Source organism: Pipra filicauda, unplaced genomic scaffold (genome assembly GCF_003945595.2).
Source record: "Pipra filicauda isolate LSUMZ 115617 unplaced genomic scaffold, ASM394559v2 scaffold268_size1050017_pilon, whole genome shotgun sequence".
Lineage (NCBI taxonomy): Eukaryota > Metazoa > Chordata > Aves > Passeriformes > Pipridae > Pipra > Pipra filicauda.
In genome coordinates, this window is record NW_024104385.1 from 1,012,162 (window position 1) to 1,020,742 (window position 8,581).

Sequence of the window (8,581 nt, forward strand, 5' to 3'; positions counted from 1 at the left end):
TTTCACTCTGGTTAATCACTGACCAAAGCTGTAGTGCGGACCACCAGTTCCCAATAACCCATAAAAGGCAGATCAGAAGCTATTGTTCTTTTCTGTAGGGCTTAGCAGACAACAGCTGAATAAACCTGTTCAAAGTCAGAACAGTCAAGGAGGAACAGAAGCCCAGCCATCGGCTGCAGGGAATCCTGAAAAGGAAATTCATTTATTATGACATAATTGATAGTGCGCACGCAAATACGCCACGCAGACCTGATGCAATCCCGGGTAATTAAATACGGAGCAATTACTACGTTGCAGTTAGAGAAAGCAATGTTGTTGCAAAGGAGGAATTCGTGCCTGCTTGCTGCCCATGGATGCTGACACGTGGTGGGTGCTCCTGGAATCCTGTGACTGGGATTTTGGGGTAAATCCTTTCGTGGGGCAGAAGAGATGAAAAGGGGAAACCTTTTCATGGGTGTTTGGAAAGGACACTCTGTAAAACTCTTAGAGCTGGGTGAGAGGTGGGAAGGGCTGGAATGTGCTGGGAAGAGACTTAAAGTGGCTGCTCATGGTGAAGGCTTCAGGGAAGTATGAATTCAACCTTCTGTGGGAGACACATTTGGTCTTTTGTTTCATTTGGATTTGCAGCACTTGTGAACGTGCACATAGGGTGCTTTGGGTATAAGAGAGTCTCTCGTGCCATAGAAACCCAGGCCCTTCCTACAACTGCCTACACAAAAGGAAAGGTTTTGCAACAATATAACTATCTTCTGAAATAAAAGTAAAATATTGAAATGGTGCTATTACTCCAAATTTGCTTCTACCCCTTCCCAAAGCACTGGGGTGAGAGCCTCCCTGGTGGCTGTGCCCCCCCACTTCACAACACTGATTCCATCAGCCCTTTCTGCTCCAAGATACTTCTCATCAAGCCACTTACCAGGCCAGGTGAGTAAACAAGCCTATGACAACAAATTTAAACAAAGAGCAAACGAACCCCACAACAAGCCTGAACAGTTGTGCTGGCGCTGACGTGATGAGGATGGACACATCCCCTCCAACTCACGGAGCAAGGTCTAGTTCAGCTGCTTCTTCCCCTCCCCAGAATCTCTGAAGCCACTTTTAAGTGGCTCATTCCCTGCACCTCTGCCCTGGTGCCAGCTCCCAGGTTGAGCTGTCATGCTTCTGTGGTGGGAGGGAATGTTTCTCATCCCTGTGCCTCAGAGGGGACCATCCTCTCTATCCCCTCCCAATGCCAACGACAGCACCAGGCTCCCTCCATCTGCTCCAGCAGCTCCTTTTTCTGGCTGGGTGTCATTTCTATTCTCCACACCACTGACAGAGAGCCCTGTCTGAGTGCTGTTCTCTGCTACACTCAGTGCAGGACATGCCTTCACCACCATGTTCCCTGCAGCCCAGTACCCACCACATGCACACTCATCAACTTGCCTTTCAGCTCAGGTAAAAGGATTTCCAGCATCACTGAGAGCCATCCAAAAATAAATAGCAGGAGACATCCCAGTGAGACCAGACACCAGGCTCTGCTCTTCCCAGTGGATAATACATGGAGGTTAATGGGAGATTTATGACACTTGTCCACAAAAAACTTGTGGTTGCAGGGAAAACAGTAGCCCTGAGGGGAAAAGCAAGCACTGGCAGGGCAGGGTGAAACTCCTGAGGAGTCACTCTGGAACAGTGCAGGCACCACATTTTGGAGGTCCCTTGGGAGAGACACAGCACTGCTTTGATCTTGGTAGGGGGAAGGAATAAGCAGAAAGTTTCAGGGAAAACCAGGAAGAGTCATAGCAGCTGTTCTCCCCTTTTCTTCCCCGACTTAAAGCAAAATAAATAAGTGAAACACATCGGTAAAAATAAAGATTAAAGAATAATAAGCAGAGGCTGATGAAGAGCAACAAAGTCTTTGGCTGAAACAAGGATTTGTTGTTGTTGCCAGGAGCAGAGAGGGAGGGGTGGCAGGGGGAGAGCTGAGATTTGGTGACAGCACCGCAAACTTTAAGTTTTAGACATAATTTTCTATTTTTCAGCACTTTATTCCTCTCACCTGCGTGCTCCATGGGGAAATACTGGTCGCTTTAATTCTAACATTTGGAGTGGAACCCATTCACGAACTTTCTGGCTGTGTGATTCAAACGAGCCTTCTCTTTCCTCTTTTTGTTCTCACAAGAAAATCAATTCACTTGAAGAGCCTCTTAATCCCATTTTTGCAATCAACAATTGCCACTTGTATATCGCTCTAATAGATTAAGAAGTGGGATGATGCGGTTGTCTGGTCTAATTCAACCCTATTCAGGTAACTGCAGCCCAAGGCACTTTGTAGTGCCAAGTGTAGAGCTCTACAGGAAGACTTTTGCTATCATAATTTCCTGTGGAGCTATGCACTGCCCCCACTGAGTAGCCTGAATTACTTTGAATTAGGCCCGACAACCACAGAGAGCAGAAATCCAACAAGCAACAATAACCAAGTCTTTGAGCATGACTTGCATGGGTTATTTTTTTTTTATCTTTTTTTTTTTCTTTGCATTCGAACAGAAAGAAGGAATTTCAAAACGCGCATCTATTTAAATGACAGTGACCTGCCATAAATCAAGTGGGAAACAAAAGGGGAAAACAGTTTAAGTGAGAGAGAAGTTGAAGTGGAGGAAAAATTAATCAAAACAGTTCTCAAAAAAAACTTCATCGTAAGAGCCTGTGAAAAAAAAAATTTCGGGCCTACAGCATCTCCATGGCAACAGAGAACAAGCACATGTTGGATACCAAAATCATAAAAGGTTTGTTTTGCAGGGATGAAACAGAAACAGATGGATCTGTGCTTAGTTTTAGTTTAATTTGTTAAAACATTTCAGGCAATTTATCAGCCAGTATGCCTAACTAGTAAAGAAATACCTACAAAATCACAAAAAAGCTTTAGTGACAGTTCTACAACATGCTCCCCAAAAAAATGAGAAGCACCAGAGCGTATGTAAAGCCATAAATATAAGGCTTATAACCCAGACCTGACTTGAAAAATCAGGCTGACATCGCATCAGGTAAACCAGCCTAACACTGCTTTTCAAATCATAAAGCCAGCTCTACAAAGGAGAAATTCTGTGTGCAGGGAAAAAAACCACAACCCTGGCATATGTTAAATTGTTGTCTTGTTCCAGAGAGTGAATAAATTGGACAACACAGTTAAAAACACAGCGTCTGGAGGGGTACAAGTTAAAAATGCTCTGGGGGTAGCAAAATGCTGATCTCAGAGGAGGGAAAAGAGGTTTCTTTCCTTTCCGTTCTTTTTTTTTCCCTTTTTTTTTTTTATTTGTCATCATCCCTTAATTATTACCAACATGGCAAAAAAATGAATTAAATCTAAATAAATATCGAAGGTTTCTCTTAAGAGTTTCAATCGCTATTCCTACTCTTTTACCTTTCTGTGTTCAGAAAATAAAGAGAACAAAGCGGGAGCCCTACTGGTTCAAAACTACCAGAACAGACAAACAACAGAGCACAACTGTTCCCTCATGCATGCCTGGGATTAGGATAAAAGCAGAAAAGACTTCTGAGAAAAAGAAAACAACAAAAGAAACAGGAGTGCTGACAAAACTTTTTTTCTTTCTATTGAGGCAAAAGAGAGAGAAAAAAGGAGCCCTGCTAATAAAAAAAAAAAAAAAAAAAAAAAAAAGAAAGAAAGAAAAGGGGGGGAAAAAAGAAAAGAGAAAGAAAGATAGAAGAAGAAAGATTAACAAACAGAAGTAAGGGGTTTCACCTCCTGTTTTACTTTTTACTTTTAGCCCAATCTGGTCAGAGAAACAAGGCGCAGGAGGAGAGCCGCGTCCTACCCAGGGCACCCCGGAGCAGAGGACCGCGATCGCTGCCGGGTCATTGGCTCCATCCCGGCTCTCCGGCCCCATCCCGGCTCTGCGTCCCCATCGCGCTGTCGGCCGGGCTCTGCCTGGACTCTTCCCGCCAGGCAACAGCCCAGCGTCGTGCACGGGTGCTCTTATTCCCCAAACTCTTGGACTTTTAAATCAATTATTAAATTTTAAAAATCCAAAATGCACGCAACAGAATTGTTTCAAATGGCCCCAGAGGTCAAAGCAGCTAACGAGGAAAGAATTTAGGATCTTACAAACTGCAAACTTCAATCAAATGAGTTATTCTTGGTCAGGCTGGCCCACGCTGCAGTTTGACAGCAGCACCACATCACTGGTAGCTGCAACTCACCCAAGAAGCCCCAAACTGAGACACACAGCATATTTGCATTGAAACAAGAAAGATCAAATAATTTTCCCTAGAGTTTTTTGGTTTTCAGCAAAATTTTCCCACCAAGGCCCAAGGTGGTTCCTGGTGTCTCAGGGGCATCACAGATGCCCATGGGGCAGCTTGGTCCAGCACCGGCCACCACACAAGAGGGGCTAATACCCTTGGGCCGCATGTGCCAGCTCACAAGGGGCTTACCTTCATCCTAAATTCTCAAAAATCAATCCAGGTCTTGCAAATGGCACCTTACTGGCAATCCTTGAGCTGTTCAAACCCACGTTACGAAGCCGCAGTTCCCTCTGTGCTATAACCAGATATTCACATCGGTGTCATCCACTGATTTGAGAGCAGCGATGAGGAGCAGCAGCCTTTGAACTGCCAAACGTGCAGGGGAGAAGCAAAGGCTGCCCTCCCCCATGTGCCTGCCCTGTGGTGGCCCCGGGAAGGGATGCTGCCACCTCCCTGGGAAAGGGACCAAGGCCTGCCCAAAACAGATGGCAGATGTAGAGCAGGAGGACCTTAAGCCCTGCCAGCTCCCTCACAGCCCCAAACTTCTCTTGGGAGGGGAAGGACTGCAGTAAGATGGCGTGATAATCACAGCACTGAGTCCTTGGGATGCTGTGAGTGGGATACAACAGTGTCCAGGTGGAGGCACGTTGTGGGATTTCTGCTTTTCCCCGCGATAAAAGTGTTTGGCCAACAATGGGGTCTTCTGCACACAAAGAGCAACACAAGCACTTTGGGGTCTAAGTGATTTTTTTGAGGCTAAGAGGAGGGAAAAACAAAGTCATACATCAGATGCTCAACCATGTACTCTTTGTGCTGCATCTGAGGTCACGTCCATTTGCAACACACAAGGATGCAATACGGAAATAAAGGTTTTGAAGGGAAAGCACAACTCCAAATGTAGAGGCTTAGCCCAAGCCCTTCTCCCACCCGTGCTCTGCCTTATCCAATCATTTACATCAAACATTGTCCTAAAATTTGTTCCAGCAGCTGAGTAGCCAGTACCAGAAATTCAGCCCCAAACTGCTATGCTAACATTTCACCCATTAGCAATTTGGAATCGTGACCCTGAAGATGGAAATATCAAAGACTGCCACTCTCAGAAGCCTCTCTGGTGGGGTATCTCCCACCACTTGAGCAGAGCTACAGTGTGAGTACAGTCCCTTCTGGGAGCCAAGAGCCCCAGAGCACCCAGCTCTGGTTTGGAGGGATGGCACTTGTCCCGGATTAGCCCAGCTGGCCACTGGTTGTCACTGTTGCACCATTAAAATTGAGCTATGGTCAGTTGATCCCAGCTGTATCTGGTAATCTTTAACGGCAGGAGCTCCAAAACATTCCTGGGAACACAGTGGCATTTACACTCTCCGGTTGCGATGCTGGGTTAGGTTTCTGTGGCATGAACTGATACTGACACACAGCACCAGAGACACCAACAGGCCCGGCCTCCATCACAGTGCCCATCTCTCACCACGGCTGTACCTGGTTCCCAAGGTTTCTCCTAACATAAGAACATCTCATGTCCATGCTGGCACCTAAACTTTGCAAGGCACTCCATCCACACAGGCTCCTCTCCTTGCCCCCTTAATCTCCCACACCATGGAGAACACTTTCCCCTCAGTGCCTGCTACTCCATCCTCTTCTCTCCTGTCACCTTGCCCTCACCTCAGTTTATATTTTAAATGATAACAATCCCTCACCCAGAATAATTCCTCTGAAACCAGCAAGAATGAAACACCAATCACAAAACTATCCATAAGCACCAAATCCAACCCACTCAGTTGTGCATACTCCATTGCTACCTGCAGTATCACCTGTGCTTGTGGTTTCTCACTAGCTTTATGTCCTGATCTTTTTACATCCCCTCTCCTGCCTGCATCTTTCTGCTGGGGAAAACACACGTGAAGTGCCTGTCACCAAAGAAAGAGCTGTCAGAGGGCCAGCATCACTGTGGGCTGCACTGAGGTGGGCTTCGGTCTTAAGGAGTAGGGAAACAGTGGAATAACTCTCAGGGATTTAAATCAAAATTAAAATAATTGCTTGCCCTTGCCTTATTAAGTATGATCCCATGGAAAGCCTCAGGCTCAGCTCTTGGAAGCGTTGCTGCATTACATCCCATACAGGGACATGGTTGTGTTAATACCATTCCACCCCAAACCTAACAGTTAGAAAGTGCCTGAAAAGTAAAATTCAAAGCTAGTGATTATGATCACAACTTGCTCTTCCCTCTACATGGTCCAAAACTTCAATCTCTTTAGAAATGCCAGTAATTCCCATTCCAACAGCAGATTATTCTCTATTACACATGACTCCTACACACCGAACACAGGCATGTCTTTACTCTTCCAAAGATTCTCTAGCGGCTGTTTCTCTATCACACCAGATTCCTAACAGTCTCTAGGGCACAAGGAGGAATGGCAACTATCCTGGTGTAATTAAAATAAACAAATAAATCAGCACTCAAAATGCGGTTTCAGTGATTTTTACAGAAAAAAATTATCATTTCTTGTAACATTCTGCTTTGCTGAACTGCACGCCCTATGAGTAGCCTTCAAAAAGCAGGTGGGAGAACTAGAGCAATCCTACTGAAAAGTAAATATAAGGATCAAGCACTGAGTTATCACACCCCACCCCTCCCATTACAAGTAGTTCATACAAAAATTAGGGAATAAAAAGTCTGTTACAAAAAAATAAATCAGATGTCAAACACTCCAAATGTGAAATATTTGGTCTTTGAAGTGTTTGAGATCTAGTCTACAAGAACCTTAATATATATTTACAGACCATTCCGTGGTCAGAGATGCTCCAGGTTCCAGTGCCAGGGGAGCCCTGGCTGAGCTTGCAGAGCCTGACTCTGGTGAGGGCACCTTCCCACAGCACCAACCCCATGGGATGCATCACCCCAGGAGTGAGACCACAGCCTGGTGCTCCCCTGACTGAAAACACCATGAGATGGAAAGGGGTGTACAAAGATGTACAAACAATAATGGTAAAGAGGATGAAGCAGAAGCTGGGCTGGAAGCAAGAGATGAGACACCACAGGGATGGTCGTGCACAAAAGGGAATATCCCATTAGGTGATGACATGTTTGAAGAACATGTACTGAGACCACAATGCTGGTAATCATTAATGTGTCATTGAAACCATTCCTGTTTATCAAAAGCACAAGCATGTGCTGAACTGCACCAGAGAGTTCCCCTCAGTGACTGGGCTGCTCAAGCACGTGCTGAATTGCTTTGCTGCGTGTGGCCTCAATGATGGGTAGCTCTGGTCCAGGATTCCTACAGGGAAAGGCCTCCATCAGCATCCAAGCAGGATGAAATCCTCCAAATTTACACCAGAGCCCATGAAAATTTTACTCAGTGGTAAATGCACCTTTCTGCCTGGATCTCCCAAGGAAGCAAATCGTCTCAGTGGCTCATCTCCTGGCTTTTTAATCCAGTATTCAAATCACATGCACGCAAAATCCTGTATAACTATCAAGATTAATAATGTAATCAAGTCTCATTTGGGCAAGATATCATCTTGCTTGTACTAATATTTGATTTCTATTACAAATTCCTCATGGTACTAAACCTTCCCCTCCGGACTAGTCTGTAACACTTGCTGCTGAGGATGGATGTAGGGATGAAGAAGACAATGGAAAATGCCAAACCCCCACATCGAGGCAAATCTCAGATAATTATTTAGTGCATTTACATAGAGATAGTTCCAGTTTTACAGTAGGCTAAAACACTGGACCATGTGCAGAATTAATCTGACATAATGAAGATATTTTTCTGGGCTTATATATCATAGATCTTTCATACAGGCAGATGCCAAGGACCAGAAAGGTTTTCAAATGGCAGCACTGCTGCTTGGCTGGCAGCTCATTAGCAACTGAGCACTTGTTTCAGCAATGCTGATGCAGCTACAAGTGTTGTATAAACTATTAGGTGATGTGGGCTTGATGCCACACGTTTCTTTAATAGCAGTTGTGTTTTTCAGGGCAAACAAATTTTATCCCTTTCATGTTCAAATACGAAACACTTTCATGCCACATAAAATTATGTTAAAACACCCAAACTTACACACTGAAGTTTATTTTCACCAGAGAGGCATCAGACATGTATAGATAAAATGGAAGGATATTTCTGAGTTGTATATTATAAATGTTCATTGAAGTCAAACAGAGTGGCTTTCACTGACTTCAGCAGACACTGGATGATATCTTTGAAGATCAAAGGGTACAATTATATCTTACTTGCTGCTGTGAATCTGAGTCTTAAACAAATTATTCTGTTGGTCTCTTTTTTTTTTTTTCCCCAGAGCATAGCTTGTTCTGAAATAGAAAGGACAGCTTTGG

General features: G+C 44.7%; 1 long non-coding RNA gene across 1 annotated transcript; it reads left to right on the top strand.

The window, feature by feature from the left end:
- The first annotated feature begins 2,531 nt into the window (after positions 1-2,531).
- Positions 2,532-4,029, top strand: LOC120323465. Its single transcript, XR_005563934.1, has 2 exons — positions 2,532-2,765; positions 3,765-4,029. It is a non-coding gene; the product is annotated as an uncharacterized LOC120323465 (long non-coding RNA).
- The last annotated feature ends 4,552 nt before the right edge of the window (positions 4,030-8,581 follow it).